This window comes from Tiliqua scincoides, chromosome 3, assembly GCF_035046505.1.
Source record: "Tiliqua scincoides isolate rTilSci1 chromosome 3, rTilSci1.hap2, whole genome shotgun sequence".
Lineage (NCBI taxonomy): Eukaryota > Metazoa > Chordata > Lepidosauria > Squamata > Scincidae > Tiliqua > Tiliqua scincoides.
In genome coordinates this window covers 163012606-163036012 of record NC_089823.1, presented here as the reverse complement: position 1 = coordinate 163036012, position 23407 = coordinate 163012606, and positions in this window count along the sequence as shown.

The window sequence follows — 23407 nt, the reverse complement described above, 5'->3', positions numbered from 1 at the left end:
ATTAAAGCCTTTTCCATAACTGGATGTAGCCACAAGGCAGTAGAGGTTTGAGGTCAGAGTTTCCTTCTCTTAGATGAGCTGCCTTCCCAGGCTGACGAGTCCCATTGACCCGGTGGGTGTTTAGTCACCTCTTTTGACAAGTACAGCCAAACTGAGGGCCTGTTCTTATCCCCAGCCCCTAGGGGATCATACGTCATTACATGTGTCTATTTAATCTCAATTGCTTGATTACTCAGATTATATTTATTCATCTGTTTCAAGTTTCTAGTCCATCTATCAATGAACAGACATCTCTGACAGCCCAGTTCTGTGAAAATCCACACATACGCACCTGCCAATGCAGCCGTGCCACTGGAGCATATATTGTATCCTGTGGGCTTGAGGGAGTCATGAAAGTCTCCTTGATGTAAGGGAACATTTGTTCGTTTGCCCCAGGGTAATATTCCATTGTCCCAATGGATCTACTTGGATCTGTGCCAGTGGTTTCAAGGCACAAGTCCAAGTGGACCTGGGCAGGCAGATCAAAGCCAAGAGAGAGCTGTTGCTGCTGCTATTTGCCCTGTTTCCGCTCTCAACAACCCCCTGCTCTGCCCTGCTCCTTACTCTGTTCCTCTCTCTCCCCATCCCATTCTGCTGTTCCCAGCTCACTACCTGCTCCCGCGCAAACTTACTGGCATCGGGCCTTCCTCGGTGGCTGCTATTGCATGGGTGCAGCCACTTGCCATTTGCTGTGGTGGCCCAGCTACACTTAATGGTGTGTTGTGTTTTTGTAATGGCCATAAAGCATGCTGCACTGGAACATGGGTTCCAGCAACACAGCAGCCCAATAGGACTGGGCTGAGAATTTCTTAAACCAATCACTTTCTTATGAAATGTATACCCTAATCTTAAATACTTTCCATTGGCATGTCTGCATATGGAGTTATAAGTCTTGCTGGTAAGCAGCAAATTTTTGGATTGGTTGTTAGAATATAATGACTTTCTTTGGGGGAAAAAAGGACTTGAGATATATAATGCATAAACCACATGTGCTTTCTCCCCATCGTGATTTGGTGGTTTTTGTATTTACCAAAATTATGTTAGGATGCAATGCCCCTAACCTCTAAACCAGGGGTGCCCAAACCCTGGCCCTGGGGCCATATGCGGCCCTCGAGGCCTCTCAATGCGGCCCTCAGGAAGCCCCCAGTCTCCAATGAGCCTCTGGCCCTCCAGAGATTTGTTGGAGCCAGCACTGGCCCAACGCAACTGCTCACAGCGTGAGGGCGACTGTTTGACCTTTCACATGAGCTGTGGGATGAGGGCTCCCTCCACTTCTTGCTGTTTTACGCCTGTGATGCAGTAGCGGCAGCAAAGGAAAGGCCAGCCTTGCTTTGTGCAAGGCCTTTTATAGGCCTTGAGTTACTGCAAGACCTTCATTCATTCATATAAGTTTGTCTTTAATACAGTCATTTATGTAAACTTATGTAAATTTATTCAACTTTTAAATGTAAATTAATTCTTTTTTTCCCCAGCCCCCGACACAGTGACAGAGAGCTGATGTGGCCCTTCTGCCAAAAACTTTGGACACCCCTGCTCTAAACCATGAATTTAGGAGTGAGTTATGGGATTGCAAACTTTATCCCAGCTCCTCCTTCTCTCACACAAATTTCTCCACCCCCACTGCTCACCACCTTAAATAAATGCTGAGCTTCCACTGGCACTGACCATCACTTTAATGGTTGCAGGGCCTCCTGCAAATTTATTGGAATTTTAGAGGAATTTTAGAGGAATTTTATCAGGGGTTACAAAGTTTCTTTGGGCCCCCTTCCCAAAGGGAGAAGGGGCGAAAGAGTGGGAGAGGGTGATGATAGGGGGTAGACAGAATGGGGGTGGGGAGGAGCACCCCTCCCCAGGCTGGGGGAGGGTGGTGACAGCCAGAATAGTCTTTGAAGCCCAGGTCCACCATGCTTCCTGATGTGGAACCCAGGTGCCCACAAAGTGTTAGTAGCTAGATGCAGTAATATGGAAAACCAAATACACACCTAAGGGCGCAATCCTGACTGCGCCTTGGGCTGGCGCACATTTGTGCCTGGTTGGTTGGGCTGGTGCAGGGATGTGCGCCGGCCCGAAGAGGCTGAATCCAGTCTCCACACTGACTTGGGTAGGGAGGGTTGCATTGGCCAAGCTTGGCCAGTGCAAGGGTCTGGGGAGGGAGGGGAGAAGGTTGGGAGGAGGCAGGCGTTATGGGGTGGGGGGGACGGGTGGAGGACGGTCCTGGGGGCGGGCAGGTAGGGAGCGGGAGGCGGGGCTTGAATCCTGTTGTTATACCAGATACTCTGTTCCCTGAGCTGCCCACCCCCAAGACCGCCCTCCACCTGCCCTCCCCATCCCAGAACTCCTCCCTCCTCCCTCCTCCCTACCTTTTCCCCTCCCACCCCTGACCATTGCTAATTGGGGCAGTGGTGGCTTACCTGGAGGTAGGGGAAGAGTTTCCCCTTGCTTCTGGCTGTGCCACTTTGGGCCGGAATCTTGCACTGGTTACAGCGCAGGCCTCCTGGCCTACCAGTTCCAGTTCAAGATTGGATTGCACTGCACAACTCTCTAAAATCTTTTAAATATAGAAAAGCATAGCAGAAATTAACATCATCATACTTAGGTTCACATAAAAAGTGTTCTGTGTGTACCAAAACTTACTTCTGCAGCACCTGTAGTCCCAAAGCTGTGTCCCTAAGGCTGCAATCCTAACCACACTTTCCTGAGAATAAGCCCCATTGAACAAAATAGGACTTACTTCTGAGTAGACCTGGTTAGGATTGTGCCCTTAGTACTATACACTCCTTCATGGTAAGTGGATCCACAAGTCAAAGAGTTACTGTAGCAGGTGAGTTTCCTCCCAGATTTGAGGCTGTGTTAAGAAGTGTCATGTATGTGTTCCTCAGCCTGGCACATATGTCTTGTGGCAGCAGCCACCACTGCACACCCTCAGTAGTGCCCCCAACATCCTGTGTGAGTAGCAAGTCCAGGTGAGATAGGAAAATGTAATATCCCAGGAAATTTTGGGGGCTCCCTCCTTTGGCTCCAGGGCCCCCTTTTTGACCCTGGGTCCAGGTACAAATTACCCCCCTTTACCTCCCCACTCATGGGCTCTGAATGGTTGACATTTACTAGGATTCCCTTATATACAGATTTGTAGTGAGACAGTGGCATCACTAGGATTTGCGTCACCCCATGCAGTGGGTGGGGCAACGCCCCAGGTGGTGGGCGTGGTGATGTGCCATCGCCCCACCCCCACTGGTTTTTTGGCTGTACCTTTTGTTAGAACACAGATATTTCAATGTGGTTTGTTTCATTGCATTCTGCATGAAATTACACATTGATTGCTATATAACATGATGGTATTATTCCTCCAAATTCCAATTTTAGTGATTTTGAAAACTTGTAGGGTCACACACACACACCCCTGTGTCAACTTACTAACACCTTATTGCAGCAGTTCTCAAACTTTTAGCACTGGGACCCACTTTTTAGAATGTCAGTCTGTCCAGGACCCATTGGAAGTGATGTCATAGCCAGAAGTGACATCATCAAGCAAATTAAAATAAATTATTATAAATAATTAAATTAAAATAAAAGAAATAAATAAGGGGGAGCCAATCCTGTTCCACCAAGTGAATCTATTCTGAAGTAAGTCCTATTGTGGTCAATGGGGTTTACTCTCAGGAAAGTGTGGGTAGAATTGCAACCTGTGAGCCCAATCCTATGCATGTCTACTCTGAAGTAAGTCCCATAGGGGTCAATGGGGCTTATTCTCAGGAAAGTGTGGGTAAGAGTGCAGCCTGTGAGCCCAATCCTATGCATGTCTACTCAGAAGTAAGTAGTGACCCATAGTGGGTCACATGACCCATAGTGGTCAATGGAGCTTACTCTGTAGTCTGCCTGCAATAACAACTCCCCAAAATCAGTGAGATTTCCAGCCCTCCCAGTGCCCAGTTTGAAGTTCTTCTATTTCAGGCATATTCAGATAAAGACCCTCTTGGTTTTGCAAGTGCAAAACAGAAAACTTTCCCCTTACCAGTTCAAGCCTCTTTTTTGGTCCTTTTTAGTTGGCTAGAGAGGCTGTCTTCTGGAACATATGTTGAGCTTCAGTTCCATTGAATCGGGACCATTCTGATGTCTACATTCCCCTTTGCCTGGCCTGACCACCAGACAAGGCTCGTCTGCCTACTCATGAGTAAACACAACCATGAGGCTGCTTCACTTTCCATAGGGCTGGGAGGGAGGAACCTCCTTCTCCCTTTTGTTTTTGGGGGCTGCATTCATTGGATCAGGACCATTCTGACGTCCTTGGAGTCCTCTCAGTCTGCCCTGAGTCCTTGCCTGGACTAAGGCAAGTTCGCCTAATCACGAGGAAAGGCGGCTACGTGGCTTCGTTTTGGGCTCAATAGACGCAGCTGGGAGGGAGGCAGGGACATCCTTCTTGTGTTTTTGGGAGTTGCATTAATTGGATCGGGACTATTCTGGTGTCCTTGGATTCCTCTTAGCCTGCCCTTTCTGACGGACTATGGCAAATACGTCTACTCGCGAGTAAACGCGCGATACAGCTCACTTTCACTTTCCATAGAGCTCCATGCATTTTTTCTTTCTGGTTTTTTGGCCATAACCTTTGAAGGAAAAGAGCTATTTCAATTCTGTTTTTTGCATTGCACTCCACTGGACTTTCCACATCCAAGGGTGTATGGCATGATGGGGTAGCTCCTAAAGCCGCGATGTTAGCGCATCCTCCCCAGGGCACATCACCCCCCTGCATGTCACCCAGTGCGGCCCGCACCCCCTGCACCCCCTAGTGATGCCAGTGTAGTGAGATGATAGTAAAAGAAACTATAGCAAGAAACACATTATCATTGGGAGGGGAATTGCATGACTATTACAAAAAAGAAGAACCACTCCAATTCCCATAGAAACATGCACTGTGAATCATTCACCACCCACTCCACAGTAGAAAATTCTAGCCTTACTTTCTGATAAAGACAAAGCACTTCCCCATGTATCCTCATCCAATCATTGACAGTTTTTTTGGCTTCATGTTAGAGTTGCAAACGTGTGGAAAATGTTATTTGTTATTGGTTTCTCTTTTTAAAACATATGTCGTGATTTTTTAAAGAGAACATTCTACTGATTTAACCTCAGCTCAAATATGTAACATCTCTCTCTCTCAACATTCTGGATGCTGGTTGGTCCTGTAAAAGTAGCTGCTTCCATATGCTATATGACTTGCTCTGGTACAGCAGCAATTCAGCATATCTTGAATTTTCATTTCACTCTGTTATGACAAGAGCGTGCCAAGAATGGCTATTTCTAGTCCTACTCTTTTTTAAAAAAAACCTGGCACAAATTCTTGAACAAGTAGCAAATTATTTAAGATAAATATCTACTGCTATAGACAGCTGCCAGAACAGAAGCAAAAATAAACTGGTGAAAGGAAACTGCCCAGTTCATGGAGAGGGCAGCTAGGATATAGTGCAGTAAGCCCATGACACTTCTGGATACGCATGCTGAAAGAGTTTCCCCGGCTGGCCTGCTACAAATCTCCCAGTAATTCATTAAGGGGAAATGCTCCTTGCAACATTTCACTCCTGTTTTAACACTCTTTGTCTTTACCTTCCATACTTGATGGGTTCATTCCTATGTCAAGTGAGCCTCAGAGAACTAGTCTTTCATTCCTGATAGAGAAGCCCTCTGTTTGGCTCAAGTAGAAGCTTAAACGATTGCTTTTACTGTAAGTAGTTTAACGGTCTGAGGAATTTGCCAAGGTTTGGGGTCAAAAGTAACTGAGAGAGACACACACACAGAGATGAGCATTTTCTGACCCAGTAAATACAGCAATGTAGAATAAAATGGCACAACTTCTGCCCTAATAGCTGTAGCAAATACATCTCCTGATGTTGCATTATGTTGTTGCAAGGAAGAATGGGGGGGGGAGAACATCCACATCAAGGGACCTCTAAAAATTGCATTGAGAGGAACCAGAAAAGATAGGACCATTTTACAGTTTCATAATAAAAACTAGCCTTTGAAGTTACACAGCAAATCTTTATTCAAGCAGATGTTTTCCTGGTGAAACTGAGAGCAGCCTGGTAAATAATTGGGCCACTTCTGGGGACCTTTTTCCTGAGTCCTTCCATTTAAAGAATATAGCTTTAAATACATGGGGTCATACATGTGTGGCTGGTTTTTCTGCAAATAGGTGGTGTCCTCTTTTTTCTAAAATTGAAGTATAGAAGCCCCTGTTAAGACGTATGTTTCTCTGCCACTCTGGTGGAGCTCCACCATTTAGAAAAGCTACTGCATCAATTTCCATGGGGACAACCAATCCGCATACAGATTGAAATGGAGACTGCTGCCTGGGCCAGAAATCAGTGCTTTTGAATGCACAGTTAACTCAAGATTGTCAGGTGATTTACTATGCTGTCTTGCAGAGTAACAAGGTGCAAGATACCAATTCCTTTTTAAATCAGCACCTGATCTGAAAAAATGCATAAAATTGGTTTGATCTCATACCCATTGCACACAATGGAGCTTACTTCTGAGTAAACATGCATAGGACTGGGCTGTCATTTCCTATTGTAGACATTCCACTTACAAATATTCAATATCCTGCAAACAATAACTTTCCTTCTACTCCTTGTCCTTATGGTGTTATAGTTTCCTTTTAAATGTTGCTTTCTATCTTATTTAAAACAAAATCCTAGCTCTTCAAGTCAGTGATGTTGTTTTTCCAAATGAAACCTTTGAGGGAAGACCAATGACTTTTGAGTTTCACAGGACTCTGATATGCAATCTTGAAACTATTTAAAGATTCTCCAGGACAGGTGAAGTTTCCACTGAATATTAGTTAACTGGGCTTTTTTTTTTTTTTAAAGGTATGTGCTCCTTCTGCCTGAAAAACCTTTCTCATTTTATTGACTTCCCTCAAATTCAACAGCTGTTATACCTGAAGAACATCCAAACCCTTTCACATTTTACTGTAGGCAAAACCAGTGATGACCTAGGAACCAGTTAAGGTACCACCAAATTTACTGAGAATTCTGGTTTTGGCAAAAATGTTAGTGCCCACTCTATTTTCATTTTAAAGTCCCTTCTTGGAAAACGAATTACATTGTGTGGAATGCTAAGCAGAGAAAGGATTGGCTGGTTCCAGAATATTAAAGAGCTGCCCTGCGTTTAGTTCTGAAAGAGGCCAATCCTTCATAAGCAAATGTAAAGTGTGTAGGTGCTGTTGAAGAAAGGACTTCAGTTCTGAGCGTTCACCTTCTCCTCACATATTGGGATGTTCTCCATACCATCACAAACTGGTGTGTATTCTGTCTTCCAAACAAAAGCGCCTCTTGTTGAGTGAAGTCATGCCAGGATTCCCCAGGATTTTGCTCTGCTTTCCAAAGAGGAACCAGTCCTTTTCTCCATGTCTGACACACATTTCCTAAGGAGCAATAATCAGGTCCCACTTCCTTCCCTGCATATATTCACCGGGCACTGTCTTGGTTTATTTCTTGGGGAACCTTGAATTCTTGGTGTATAGTACTGCTAGGAATGGTTTTAATAATTGTTTTTAATTACTGTTTTATTGACCAGTTTATACTTCAGGTGAATATTTTTGTTGTTGTTTTCCAACAACAAAAGTTCCTTTGGCTATTTTGGATTATTTTTAACTGTGTTTTATTTGTTGGTTGTCTTGTTGTTTGATGTAATTTTTAATGGATTTTATATTCTGCCCTAAAGAACATATCTGGTAGAAGAGGGATCTATTTTTGGGTTTTTTAAAGTATATGAATATTATCCAACAATGCAGGTCAGATCTACACCTCCTCTGTTGCTTTGATGCCTCCTTTTAGATAATTTCTTACAATATTTTCCTAATCAAAATAGACACCCAAGTATAAAATATGCTTATGTTGCATCAAATACGAAGAAAGTCTGCTTGCAGTCACTGTTAACTGCTGACCCAGCAGATTATCACGGATAGAGTGCCCAATCCTATAGACCTGCTGTAATGCCAAAACTCATGTTTCAGCAGCCCAGCTTGCCTTATGGCCATTGCAAAGATAATGCCATAGAGCTCAGCCTGGCTGCTGCCACAAACAGTGGGCAGAAGTAGCCAGGCAACAGCAGCCTCTGAAAAAGCCCAGGTGCCAATAAGTTGGTGCAATAAGTAGGTGGTCAATGGAACAGGGTGTGGTGTGGGTGGAATGGGGTGGGCATGGGGGTGTGCTGAGAGCAGAAAGGGGCTATAAGAAAGAAAGGCAATGTGGCAGTGCCAGTATCTCCGACATCTATCCCCCTTACTGGGCTTGATCAACCTACTTGAGTCCACTTGGACTCGTGCCGGTACAGATCCAAGTAGACAGGTGTTTCTCAAGGTTTGTCCTCTGCTGTATTACTTCACATTGCCCTCCTAACTGAAGTACTACGAGAAGTAACTGGTGATTACATTGCATCTGTACAGATTACAGATGCAACATGACAAACACCAGTAAGAAGCTCAGGGTAAATGGGAGGGCTTTTCCAAGCATGGAAAAGCATGCTTTGGAGTTCTGCTCTCTGAGCTGAGCCTCCTACTACTGTTTGTTGCGTTGCGTCTTACTGCTGGACGGCAGGTGTCTAGGGGTTGCGCAAGTATCATCAGACACCACCTCAAGTACCACTGATGGTACACACACCACTGGTTGAGAAATACTGAGGTAGACCTATCAGGGCATCTGAAGCTTGCTCTGGGGCAAGGGAACAAATGTTACCTCAAGGAAGCCTCCAGGGTTTGAAACTTCCCCACAGAATGCAGCATGTGCCCTGCTGGCATGGCTGCATTGGCAGGGGGCTGCTATGTTGGATTGGGTTATAAATTTGTAAAGAAGTTAAAAGACAAATATAAATATATTTATACAAATGTTATTTTTATTTGTATATTAATATACAAGTTTTTTTAAAAAATCCACAGATTGTATATAAATAGAGGTCAAAATCACTCAGTTCCAGTTGACTATTAAACACTCTTAAGAGTGCAAATTCCTACGAAATTTACGTGGGAGAGCAATAGCACTCAGATATTTTGTGTCTCCAACATATGGTCTTTCCCCTCCTAATAAATGTTATGGTTTTCGCCTCTATGAAGTTGAAAAATGGGTCTGAAAATAGAATGTCCTCTCACTGAATATAATCCATTGGTCAAGGTAAAACTAAATTCCTTGGATGTATCTAAACTGAAAGGTAGAATATATTGTCTGTGCCAAAAAATTATTAATTTATTTTTCAAATTTACACACCACTCTTCCTCCAAAGAGCAAAAAACGTGTACTTGGCTCCTCCCCATCTTTTATCAAATAACCCAGGTTGGTTGAACTTAAAAACAAAACTAAAACTAATAATTATAAAAAACAGTGACTGGCCTAAGGCCATCTATTAAGCTTCATGGCTGAGTAGGGATTTGAACCCAGGTATTCTGGTCTAAATCCAAACACACTAGTAACTGCATTACACTGACTCTCTTGTTGCTGTAGAGTTTAAATTCTTGATGCCATAAGTGAATAGTTGAGGAACATGCGATGAGTACATTTGGCATGCATAATCTGTACAGTATTGTTTGATGGCTCTATTCCATGCTTTTAAGTCATGGTTGAAAAGTACTATTAATAATAGTGAATTAGTCAACTCCAAGTTATGAAATGTCCCCAAAAAGGGTGCTCACTCAGAACAACAAGGGAGTGCCTTGGCTACTTGAATGTCATGCAATCAGAAATGTTAAACTTCCCAGTATTTCAATGTTACAGGAATTGTGTGGCCGCCGTTTCCCTTAGTGTCATTCCATACCAGTTTGTTGTGAAGTTGTGAGCATTGAATGTGTGAAGTTAAGTGAAGGGGGCCTAAGATACCAGTATTATAACAAACTTTCCAAAACGTAGTTCATCACACGTCCCTAAAGTCTTTCTCAGGAGTATCAATTTCCTCAGTATAGTAGAAATTTTGATTACATACTGTAATGCCAATGACATCACCAACCACAGCTTTGAAAAATTATTTTTCTCTCCCTTCACCTACTCCCTATAACCTCCTTGCCCTTGCTCTTAGCCTTTTGTCAGGTCTGTTTATACGATTTTCTTTGCAGTTGTTACAACTCCCCAAAATAATTTTCTTAATGTAAATGAGAAGTCCATGAGCATATTAGTGCTGTGGCTCAAGTATCAGAAATGCAAGGTTGATTTACAGCACAATTCTATTGGAAGTAAGTTTCATTGAATTCAAAGGAACTTAAAAGAAAGTGTCTATAGGATTGCCAACTTTTTCTCTGGCAGTGCTCCTGTACCAGAAGTTAATCTTTTTCATCACTGCATTTGTGTGCCAGGAAAGCTCTACTTGCTGAATTTCTGCTCTTGACACAACTGTTAGAAACACAGGCGTAGTTCTGCTTAAAAAAAAAAAAGTCATGTTATGTCAATTTATCTCAAAAACTGGACTGCTACGCCCTTGAGTGCGTGCCGGAAAGTGGGTTAGGATTGTGCCCTTAGAGTTCTAAGCATGCCCATCAAAACTGAAATAATGCTGAGAAATATTTTATTCTGCATTTGTTCTGCTATGAAAAATGTAACTTTCATGTTTAATTTATTGTACACTAAAAAGGATGCTTCAGAATGAATTAACCTTGTACCCCACACCTAATTTGCTCTTATATTTTGGGATCCTAAGGAACAGTTTGATGCTCTGCAAAGACCAGAGGAGGAGACCTTTTGAGTATGGGGGGCCCATACTCAGTAAACCTGGTTCCTTGCATATTTTACTATAGGTATACTTTTATCACAGACAAGTATCATCACATCGTGTCTGGCTGTCAGACTGTTTGATGCAGCTGATTATTATTAATAATAATTGACAGCCCAATCCTAAAGGTGGGGCTGCTGGTGGGTCAGCAGTGTGAAAGCAGATGCTGCAGATGTCAAAGCGGTGCTGCATCCTGCAGCCACACAATTGCTGCTGGAGGTCGCCTCAGGGTCTCCTCTTTTGTCCCCTTCCCCCAGGGAAAGCCCCAAGCCCCGCAGTGGGGCTTCTCAAGTCTGCACCAGCTATTTTGCTGGCACAGATCTGAGACTCTGTGTCGGTCCTTCCAGCCTGACACAGAGTTCAGCAGAGCTCTGCCAGTCCTACCCCTCTCCCACCCCAATTCCTTCCCCACCTAACCCTTCCCCTTCTCAGAATGCCTCCCCCCACACCAGAGGCCCTCACCCCTGCCCCGAGCTCTACCTAGCTCTGGGTGGTGTCCGGCCAGCACTGGGCTCAGCACCAACTGGTGCTGAGCCAGCTCTGGTGCTGACTCAGTGCAGGGTGTCATGAGCATGCCTTACGGCATGTTTGCGACATCCAGTACCGGCAGTACGCTCATACCACTGGCTCTGAAGTGCTCAGGTTTGGGCTTTACATCTCATTATAAACAAACAGCTGCTGGTAAACCTACTACTGATATATCTGTGTAGTCTACCTATGCTGTCAAGATGTCATGGAGTCTAAACCTGACCCTGAAGTGACTGGAAAAGACTATATCTCTAGATGGAGTTACCAACCCTCCAGGACCAGCCTTGGATCTCCAGGAATCAGCATTCATATCCAGGAGACTACTCAAATCGATCCTGTAGATTTTTAACTTTGCCTCCTTGGCTTAATGACACTCCTGTCATGGCAAACCTATCACAAGAGAAAGAACTGACAGCAGTAAATAAGAAGTCTTTAGAAATTGAGAAGGAAAAGTAGGCTTTGGGAATTACAGAACTGAACTAAGACTACAATCTTATATGTATGTACTAGAAAGTAAGGCTACAAACCTATACATATTTTCCTTGGAGTAAGACCCTTTGAACTCAGTGGAACCTATATCTGAGAAGACATGCATAGGATTGTACTGTAAGCATTGTGCTATAAGAACACTGTGGGCCATACTGCTGATTAAACAAGCCTAGGATTGCTTTGTACATTTGCTGCTATGCGTTTTGCCAGATTCCTGGTCCAAGCTTCACGTAGATAACTTATGCCCATAATTAGCTCCCCTTTGTTCCCCCACAAGGGCCCTAGTTCTGCACTGCAGGATCCCACCACCAGGGTAGCTCACATGTTCAATCTGCAAGGTCGTTCTCCCTCCCCTCTCCTGCCAGCAGCTTCTCCAACCACCACAGCAACACCTTGGTCCTCAGCAGGTCTTGGGCATGGCAGCCACACACCAATCTCTAGCGTCTCCAGCAGTCCATTTGCCCATCTGTCCATTAGTCTACTGGTCAGGCAGCAGGTCCAGTAGTAAGTACATCAGCCAGTCCATTATAATAATAATACAGGTATTTATATACCGCCTTTCTTGGTTGTTAGATTTCTCCTCAGACTGTAATTCAAGGCGGTTTACATAGGCGGTTTACAAAAATCCGTAGGGATTTTTACAATTGAAGAAAGGTTCTATCTTTCAGAAACCACAACATTTCAGATGGATCTCTGCTGATCTGGTATCACATTCTGGCCTCCAGTTTCCTCCCATGCAGGCTGACAAGCAGCTCCGTCATCTCTCACTTGAAGGGCAGCTAAGACACTTAAGGTGGAATAACTCCGATCAGCTTGTCAGCTGCTTCAAGGTCTCACCAATTCACCATGCCCTGGCAACCTTCAGATCTTATCTTCAGGCAAACAGAGGCTCTACCCTCTAGATGGGACAGACAGTCCTCCCTCCAAACTTTCTTCCTCCTATTACTCACACCCCTTTTCATTCCTGCAGGTGCTGCTTTTAACCCTGAGGACCTTTCTGCCTCCAAGTGGTTGCAGCTGTGCAGCACACTCACTGCAATCTAAGGCCCAGGTGTTAACCCCATGCTTGCCTGCCAGAGCAAAAGGCCACTGTTGACACCACACCCTATCTCCTCAAGGGATCTGGCACATTTCCATTACACTATGGTGTGTGTGTTGCACATTCAGTTAGTCCCCTTCCCCCTTTTTAACAATGCCATAGCTATATTTATGCCATATTGTAGCCCTGTAGGCAGGGACCTATTTACTTTTATTTATGTACATTAAAATTGAGACATGTTACAAATTGAGACATGTTACAAATATTGAAATATTACAAACACTTAATGGTGGTTTAACATAGAAGCAATGAAGAGAAATGGAAGACTTAAGAAAATAAATGTCTAATCAGATGACTGCATTCAAAATTAAAACCAAGAAGCCCATTTTATCCCAACTCCCTGCAAATACAAAAAAGTGATAATTAGTGTTTCTATACTCATATGCTTAAGGATTTGCTACAATTGGCCTTTGTCTGTTCCAGAGTTGCCAGCACAAACCTACTATATTTGAGAAGGGAATGTCTGAGGGACATTTAACATTGTATCACTCTTGGTGATCCAAGGGCTGCTATAATTCTGCCAAAGAAATATAGAGGGTTCCCCCACCAGGTTTTCCCCCCGATTTTGATTATTGTTTATATCTAGACCATGTCTGAATAGTTCTAGTAAAAGAGAGGAAGTTTCACTCCTGAGTTTGAGGTTAGCTTGTAATGGACCAAGGTTTCAATAGCAAGAACAGCTGCTTCTTTTATAAGCAAAAAGGGTTCACTTACAGTTCAGGGTAACAGTAATAATTTAACAAGGACATGCCTGTGCGCTCTCTCTCTCTCTATATATATATGAATGAGAGAAGCATTTTGACATTTGAGTGGCTTTCGCAAGCACCACACCACAATATAATATTGATAGTGCGCGTTGCAGGGGAGGAAGGTAATTTTTTAGGTCTTTCTGTCATCAGATAAAACTTTTTGTTACTTCACAGAAAGGGTATTGACCACTTCCAAGTTGCAGCCAGATCTCACAAGCACGATGTACTCTTTGAAATACGGCTCAAAAGCATTTATATCAACCCTAGTAAGTTACAAAAGCAATTCCAAAAGCTGAGACAAGCAAAGAAGCAGCAACAGTCCATGATCCTCAGGCCACCCACTTTTATATATTTCCATTTACCTCTATGAATCAACCACCACCACCAAAAAATAAGTCAGGGACAATTGCAGCCATATACGTCAGGCTCCACTGCAACATGACAATCTTTTGGGGAAGTTTCTTTTGACATTCAAGAGAATCTGAAATTTTTAAGGCTTTGTGATTTGCAGTTTTACATTACTAATGTGCTTTTCTAAAATGCCACCATTAGGAAAAGAACAAGGCTGACTAGAATCCCTTACTTACTATCATGGGCTGTTGTTTCCAGCTCAAATTTGTTTCCATACACAGTTAAGTCAAGCGGGGTTTAAAAGGTGAATGTAACAGCCTTTGAATATTTGTTATTCCTATGCATTCTGGGTCACTCTTCTTGCCAAAACACATTGTAGCTATTTAATCAATGTGTTTGCTTTTGGCAATGTGTAGTTCACTGGGGGGTGAGCCAAAGGACCTCATCTTTGTGTTCTTGGCAGTGCCATTGATTCATCATGTGATCTTAGACAAGTCAACTAGGGCTAGATTAGAGAGTTCCTCATACACTCCAGGTGAACTTATTGCTTTCTCATTAGTTTTTAATTCCCAGTACAAGGAATATGCTTCCTGGCTGTTTTAGAATGCCCACCTCCCACTGATAAAACATTAATTTAACAGTAGCTTCTCACTTGTATAAAACCATCTGAGCCATTTGTATCTGAGATTTCAAGTCAAATAGGTCTCTTAGGGCCCAATCCTATCCAACTTTACAGCACTGGTGCAACCTCAACGTAGCCCCGAGGTAAGGGTGCAAATGTTCCCATACCTTGAGGAGGATTCTGTGACTGCCTCCCCATCACAGGAAGCAGTGCATACCCCATTGGCACAGCAGCACCAGCACTGGATAGGATTGGGCCCTTATTCCTCTATAAAAAATACTGATGTATATGGAATGGAATAACACCATGTATGCTGCTTTGCACTCTACAGACAACAGGATACTGATGTGTTAGAAAAAAAAAAACATTTTAGAGATATCTAAAACCAATGACTGATAATTTATGGGGAGAGTCCCTGAATCAAGTATGGGCATGCGTTGCTTAACAACCTTCCACTTTACAACAGACCACATATACAATAGTGATGAAAGCACAACAAAGAGGCTCTTAATGAGGCAGTCAGATCTCTCATAGCTTGCAGCAGAGTGTCTGTTAACACTACAAAGAGGCTCTTAATGCAAAGAAGAGGCAATCTCCAGTAGCCTGTGCAACCAGCTAGTGTCTGGCAGGGAGTGTCTGTTTACACAACAAAGACACTAGATTGGGCTGAATATTCACTTAACAACCTAATTGCATAACAACAGGGATAGAAAAACATATCCCCATCTTTAAGTGACGCACACCGTTATAGCTTAAACTTAGCCCATATTGAATCACATTAAAATAAAATGTTAAAATAACTTTCTGAGTTTAAGGACCAACTGATGTTAAGTCTTTATAGGAATTTTGCTGTAGTAGTCATTCACCAAATCTTGACAGCAGGTGTGCACAAAGGGGTATCTTCATGCATGCTCTCCCAATAAAGTCATTCTCTTTTCTTGGGAACCAATCAAAGCTTAAGCATCTGAAATCAGCATAAAGCCTTTTAATTTAGGCTCAGTCTTGGTAGTCTGGACTGTGCCAGCAGATTGTTACATGGGCAGCCTGATCCTGTATAGCTGTTGTGGTCAGAGCTGGCCCAAGGCCTCCTGAAGAGGCATGTCAAACGCTGCCCCACTGGCTCAGTGCCTTAAACTGAACCGGACTATGAACTCAGTACTGTCTGTTCTGAAAACAGGTAGTATCCAAAGCTTTCCAAAGTCTCAGGACCAGACAAAACATGACAGGGCAGCCACATGCATTTTATCCATGTGTCAGCTTGTTCATTGATAAGATATGCTCTGTGCTGGTCTTTCCTGTACCATAAAAAGAATATGTAAGGGACCAATCCCCCTCCCATGCTCACTTCCCTGCTCTTTTTTTTTAAGCAGTTTATTTTGGGCTTGGTTCATTTCCAGTGTCAGATCTGGGCTCAGAGGAAACAGCTTCAAACAGCAACACTCAGCAAGGTAAGGTGAGGAGCAGTAACAGCCAGGTTCTCCTGCCCTGCATGATTCCGTTTATGTAAAGTCCAGAGTCTACCCACTCTTCTTTATTGATGATGGAGCAGATAGGTGGACAGCTGCTCCCTCACATCTTTAAGAAAGTCTTTCCCAGCCCTGCTAGCTGACAGCCCAATCCTAAAGGTGGCATTGCCACCGGGTGCAGTGGCGTCAAAACTGCCACAGCTGCATCCTGCAGCCCTGCAACAGCCACCAGAGGTCTCTTCGTGGGAAGGGGACTTTTGTCTCCTTCCCCAGGAGGAAGCCCTGAGCCCCACAACGGAGCTTCTCAAGTCTATGCTGGTTATTTTGCTGGTGCAGACTTGAGAGACTCTCTGTTGGGCCTCTGGCCTGACATGGAGTTCAGGATCCAGCAGAGTTCTGCCAATCTCACCCCCCTAGTTCCCCCACCCCACCTTCCCCTGACCCAGAACACCTCCCCCTCCCCCAAGGCCCTCACTGCCACCCAGAGATCTTACCTAGCTCCGGGAGGCATCCAACCGGCACTGAGTTCAGTGCCCACTGGTGCTGACTCAGTGCAAGGTGTCATGGGTGTGCCTTACAGCATGTTTGCGGCATCCAGCTGTTGGGGAATAGCCAGTGGCGTAGCTAAGGGGGTGCAGGGGGTAGCAGTTGCACCGGACATCAAGCTTTAGGAGGGCAACAAGCTGAGCTTGACACTAGTGACCAAAATTGTGAAAATCTTGGTATGTATGAATAATAGCATTATGTTATATATCATTGGAAAGGTAATGTAATGCAGAATGCAATGAAACAAACTGCAGTGGAATATCTGTTTTCTATCAAACGTTATGGCCAATTAACCAGAAAATGTAAACAACTGCCTTGTGGAACAAAAAGTGGATTTGCTTAACTCCAAACTGACCTATGAGACTGTTTGTTCTGAGTGCCAATGAGATGGTATTATGATACAGCATGGAACCGATAACTTTATTTACTTAAATTTTATTTTGTCGTGCGGGGGGGGGGGCTACAAAATGTTATATGACCCCAGGTTGTAGATAGATGCCTTAGCTATGCCACTGACCAGAAGGAGGCAGCAGAGCAAGTGGGTGGTGAGCTGCTGGGGGAGGAGGTAGGTTTCTCCCAATTTTCACTTAAAAAAAACAAACCTGGGTGTGACGTCACTTCCGGTTGTGACATCACTTCCGGGCAACATTTTGAGCTTGGCACTGGGGCGACACGATCATTAGCTACACCACTGGGCATAGCAACACTGAGCAGTATTCATCAGTTGAGGGGGCATTTAGTTTTTTGAAGTGAAATTGTATGTGGTCCCTTTAATGGTCATTGTAAAGGGTGTTTCTTTTGCTGATTCCTCTTTGAGTATATATAGCTTCTTGTTTGCTAACTTTTGCTTTACAAAAGAGTGTATCTTAGTCTATGTTCTTAGCCATTGCTTTTATCACACCTGCATGCATGCAGGGGCAGCTATTTAGGGCTCCTGGTCTTTCAGTATTAAGAATCTTGATGTGAGTAAAGTGTATGTGTGAGTTTGCATCATATTGTAAGTAAACTTCCTTTTTTCAGACTTAATCTTTGGGCTGATGTTGTGTTTTTTTTGTATGTGTGTGCCTTGGTTTGCAAGCAGCCTGGGTAGAAGAGCAATAACCTTTTGCTCTAATCCAACACCAGCAGCAGTGGTACTCTTGTACCACTGGCACTGAAGAGCTCAGGATTGGGTTCTAAGATCCTTTATGGGGTTTGCAGCTTGAATCTGGGATCTTCTAAATAAAAGGTTCAGGCTCCACCACTAACAACTAGGGAGAGTGTATGTTTGTTTGTATGTTGTACTTTTCTATTTTGTTACCCCACCAGAGTCTAAAAGTTATGGGCAGTTTTTAAAGAATTACAAACCAATTCAGCATTCCCTTTTCCTGTGTACCTTTGCTAGCATATTTGCACTCAGGGCAAATTACTTAACAAACCATAGAATGGTCCTGGCAAAGATAAATTTCACCTCCAAGATCTAGGAGCTGGCTGGAATCCAGACCCTTTGACATAATTTTCTGCTGCTGCTGCTCCCCCGCCACTTCTCATTTGATCATTTATTTTCTGTATGAGAAAAGAGACTGTGCAGTGGTGTAATCCGAGTAGGAACTAAACGGAGCAAAGAAACAAGAGATTGGACTCCTACTTTGTCAAAACAAATGTGCAAAATAAACATGACTGGGATCTGCGGCTGTTCAGTCATCAGTTGTGGAAGGGGTGTGAAGAGAAAAAGCTTCTGGCTAACTGTGATATTTGAAGAATATTTGTAAGAGAATATGGGCACAATCCTAACACATTTTATAGCACCACCATAAGGGCAGTGCAACTCTGAGGTAAAGGAACAAGCATTCCCTTACTTTGAGGAGGCCTCTGTGAGTGCCACCCAACTGCAGGATGCAGTATACGTCCCATTGGCACTGCTGTGCCAGTGCTGGAAAGTTTGTTAGGATTTGGGCCTATGTGTCATATTCCCATAGCATACATTTGATCTACTGTGGTAGCAGTGGGTGAGCAAAAGAGATGAAGGCCCAATCCTATCCAATTTTCCCGTGCTAGTGCTGCTGTGCCAATGGGGCATGCACTGCATCCTGTGGTGGTGAGGCAGTCACAGAGGCTTCCGCAAGGTATGGGAACATTTGTTCCCTTACCTTGGGGCTGCATTGAGGTTGCACCAATGCTGGAAAGTTGGATAGGATTGGGCCCTAAGCCAGTCCAAGCCCCTCCCCCTGGATCTCACTGAATGCTGAATAAGATCAACACACATTGTGGCTGGACCATCACATTGAAGGCTACTTTGAACCCAGAATTCGTGTGCTTTCGGTACTGATTTATGCCTATACATGCTATGGTGGAAAGGCCAATTGGGAGGTTTGGGAGGGGGAGGGGAAGGGGAAAATATTTTTCCTTAGCACTCCATACGGAGGTCCACAACTGACTCCATAAGCCCCTTGACCACCAGTTAGTCTCCTCAGACCTGTGCCAGCTCCTTAACTGGTGCAAGTCCAAGGAGACAAAGGGGGCATGTTGGCTCACTCCATAGGGGATAACATAGAGCACAAGTTTCCCATGCTGGGTACCACCCCCTCCAACAAACCCCAGCCCTCCCCTTACTGCCTCATAACACCCACCCCACCATCTTACCAGCGTTGGAGGGCTTTCTTCTCCCTGTTGCCATTCATGGGGCCTCTGTGGCAGTCTAAAAGCACGTGGCTACACAAGTTTCTGGAACACAGTCTGCAATGCCAAAAAGCAGACGCAACACCCCATAAGATTGGGCTGCTAGATTGCAATTCTGTGTACACTTACCTGGGAGTAAACTCCATTGAACTCAATGGGATTTACATCTGAGTAGACATGCATAGGATTGGGTTGTAAGGTTGGATAATTTGACTTAGATAATAACTGTGACCTGGATCCATGGAAGTATATGCAGAATTCTTCTCATAAAACAGGGGTTTTCCAAGTTTTCCTTCCCACTGCACCCCTTGTACCTGCTTGCACCTGAGAAGCCACTTCAGAGAATCAGGGCACATTCTGGAATGACAGGGGATGTGGCATAGAGGAGTTCAGTTGGCAGAGGGCCTCTCACACTGGGTGCAATTCCTGATTCACAAATGGAATTGTATCAGAGTTCCATTCTTTTGACAAGCTCTGTTTCTGCTGCAATGTCCTGAATTGAGCAGGAAGCACCAGGTGCTGTTTAGAATCTTATACTAGTTTTGTTGTTATTAACACCTGAGTTGGTTCTGAAGTTGGTTGGTTCTAGTTCTGGTTCTGGGTTGGTTCTGTTTCCCATGGTGTACACATTTGACTTTTGTTCCACCATCACATCTAGTCAAAAAGATTTTCCAGGATTTTAAAGGAACACAAGAACCATCAAAATGTATATATCACTGGTTCCCAACCTGTGGTCTGAGGACCACAGATGGTCCATGAGACCATGAGAAATAGTCCGCGAGATCTCAGAAAAAAAGATCACGTTTGATCATTTCAAGCAGCTTGCCAAAAAAAGCACTCCCACACAGACCACCAGAAAGGGTGGAGAACAGACTTGTCTATAGCCATCAATGAAGTGTCAGCTGCAGCTATGGGCAGTCCATTCTCACTTGGTAGATACTTCCCCGTGGACCACCAGAGAGAGCAGAGAACAGACCATCTACAGCCACAACTGGCAACAAAACCAGCAACCCAGAAATCTTCTCTATAAATAATAAATCTCTAATAAATATTATCTAATTATTACAAATTTGTGTTTTTTGTGTGCAGGGGGTAGTGTGGTCCACAATAATTCTAATTTTTGCCTCAGTAGTCCGCAAGCCCATAAAGGTTGGGAACTACTGCTTATATATAGAAATGAAAGTATGAGTGTATATACTACTACACATTGCAATCACTCTTCCAAATTTTCAGTGACTTGGAAAAAAAATACTACTCTATCAAGCCTAACAACTTGGGATTCAGAAAATTCCAATTCTGAGACTAGAATGAACTGTGCAAATTTGCACCCATTTTCCATTTGCATGTTCTGTACCAATTACAAATTTCTTTTCTTTTACAGAATGTAAGAACTGAAGAGGTAGATGGTAAAGAAATGATTAAAAGCTTGGGACAGTAAGCAGGGCAATAGTGGAAGGGGTGGAGACACAGAAGAGGCTACTAATTGTCCACAGTGAAGTGCTATCGCTTAATCACTGGAACTTCACTGAAGTTTCTCTTTGATCTCTCCTTCCTTCTAAATAGCCCTGTCTGCAACAGATCCTGTTAGGTTTCAGGAAGCAGAAGAAATAGTAAAGAAGTTGGCTATCACTGTTGAAGAATTTAATTGAAGCTGAAGAAGAAATTTGAAAAATAATTACATTGCTGGTGTTCAAATTTGGCAAACTATTATGGAACGCAATGGTCATTTCCCCATCTAAATGTTAAGATATGGGGGAGACAACATGGGGAGCAAAAGGAAGGAATGGGGACAGGTTAGGGTCATAAGGGATGAATCTAAGCAAAAACTTGCTCTATACTGCCTTGGCCCTTCTAGCCCACTACATTGGCCCCCGCTTTACAATGGTAATCTGTTCCCCTGAACACATATTGTGAATCCCATAATGCATTGTTTTTTGGTAATTCATTCCAAGAACTTGGAAGCTAATAATTCTGCCACAGAACTAGGTTATTTTTCTCTCTAAAAGGTGCCTACTGCAGTCTTTATGGTCTATGGTTATGGTCTTTATGGTCTATACAGTTTACACAATGTTGCAATGCTAAAACACAAATTACGAGGCTGTTTCCTTCCCTCCATTGACCCAGCCACAATGTTAAAAATGCTGCTGTTGGGTAAGATCCTACCAAAAGTTTGCATTTGCATTGCTGATTGGCTCATCTATCACTCACATGGTCCTTTTGGCCACAATTGTGAGTCAATTTTAAAGTGACTAACTTATCATATAGTGAACCTTGCTCTACTGCTGAGAGTCCATTGAAAAGTGCTTTGATCGTAAAGCAAACCCATTGCGAAGTGGGGGGTCCACTGCATTTATCTTTGACGACTGGTACCAACTCTCATCTTACCCAGCCCTAACTGAGAGATACCAAGGATTGAATCTGAGACTTTCTGCATGCACATTTTGTGCTTTACTGTTGAGCCCTGGCTGCTTCCCCTGTTATACTGAGATTTTCAGCCCAAATCTACCTGCCACCACTAGCACCAATGCAGCCACTCCAAAAAGGTGAGCACTGCAACTTATGGTGGTGGTGGGGCAATCAGATAGTGTGTAGGAGATAAGTGGAAACATTTTGTACTTACTTCCTGGTAGGCTGCCTGGTTGCCAGTGGATCTCCTAGGATAAACACCACATATTTTGGTGGTGCATGTCCAATGAAAGAAAAAGTGTGAGAAGGTTTTAAAAAGAGGGAATAAGATCAGCATGCACCATTGCATCTGGATCCACCCCCTCCTGCCTCCTTCCCACCTCTAATTCCTCCCCACCTCCCAGAAATACCTGTGCTCCTCCTAATCTCTCCCCCTTCGTACCCATGACCCACTTCTATCTTTGAGTTACTGGTGCTGGGGGCTCCAGAGGGGTTTGCTGCTGCATAGCTATTTCAAGCAGCAGCCTGGTTGTGCGCTATAAAGTGTCACACTTTGTGTCACCTTAAGTCAGGCTTGTGTTCCAGCAGCTCAGCCTAATGGTTGGATTTGGGCTGTTTGTTTCAGCTGGGGTTGAATATTAAGGGGCTAAATGGTCAGCTTTACCTATTCATGCAAAATGGAGTATTACTAAAGGTGCAATTCACATGCAGGCCATTGAGCTCAGTCCTCCACCTGTGCAACCGATCAAGGAAAATGCTTTAGTGATTTCCAGAATGCTTTCTATTTATCTTCCTCATGTTTCTTCCTCTCTTCTCAGACAGCACCCCCATTAAGGAATTAATTGCTTCCTACTGACTTCAAAAGAAGAATTACAGCAGCACTCCATTAGCTGCAGATATTTCAGTTCATCTGGAAATTACACTAATAACTATTTCATTATCTGTTTGTTTACTGTGCTAATATTTCAAACCCAAGTGCACCAAAGCCTGTGATGTGACTGAATTGCAAGGAATTGCAGGTGCTTTCCTAAAAGCTTATGCTTTGCAGAGCCTGGCTCAGCCTCTCCTGTGGCTGACACCCTGATCCTCAATTTTGTCTTTTCAAAGAGTGCCTTCCTTAATACTTCTTCATTTTAAAAAGCAATCCTTATTACATGGTGTAATTGCAAACAGAAGCCACACTGAATGGGGAAACAGAAGATAACATCAGGTCATTCAGCGAACAGAAGTTCACTAGGAGCAGCAGGATAAATCATAGTTCATTGACAAGTTTGTATGGCCTTGCCCTTGTCTCCCATTGGTGCCTTTTAGCAGCCACATGCTCAGAGCTTGATGTGGTATATCCAAAGCCCTATTCTCACATTACAATAAATGTGCGTGCATTCTTCATACAGCGTATGCATGACTGTTGATCTCTATGCACACAAAGTTATTCACGCTCAGCGTGCTCAGTTACACCTGAAATGCTTCATTAACCTATTCTCTCACTAGCCAGCAATGTGGAAAGGAAGTTGTCAGAGTTGTTATGCAGAAGTCTGTGACATTGCATTGTGCTCAAGGCAAGAGAAATGTGGGTAATCTTTTTTAAGTATTTAAGGCTGCAATCCTAACCACACTTTCCTGAGAGTTAGCCTCATTGAACAAAATAGGACTTCTGAGCAGACCTGGTTAGGATTGTGCCCTAAATATCTAAATTCTGGCTGAGCACCAA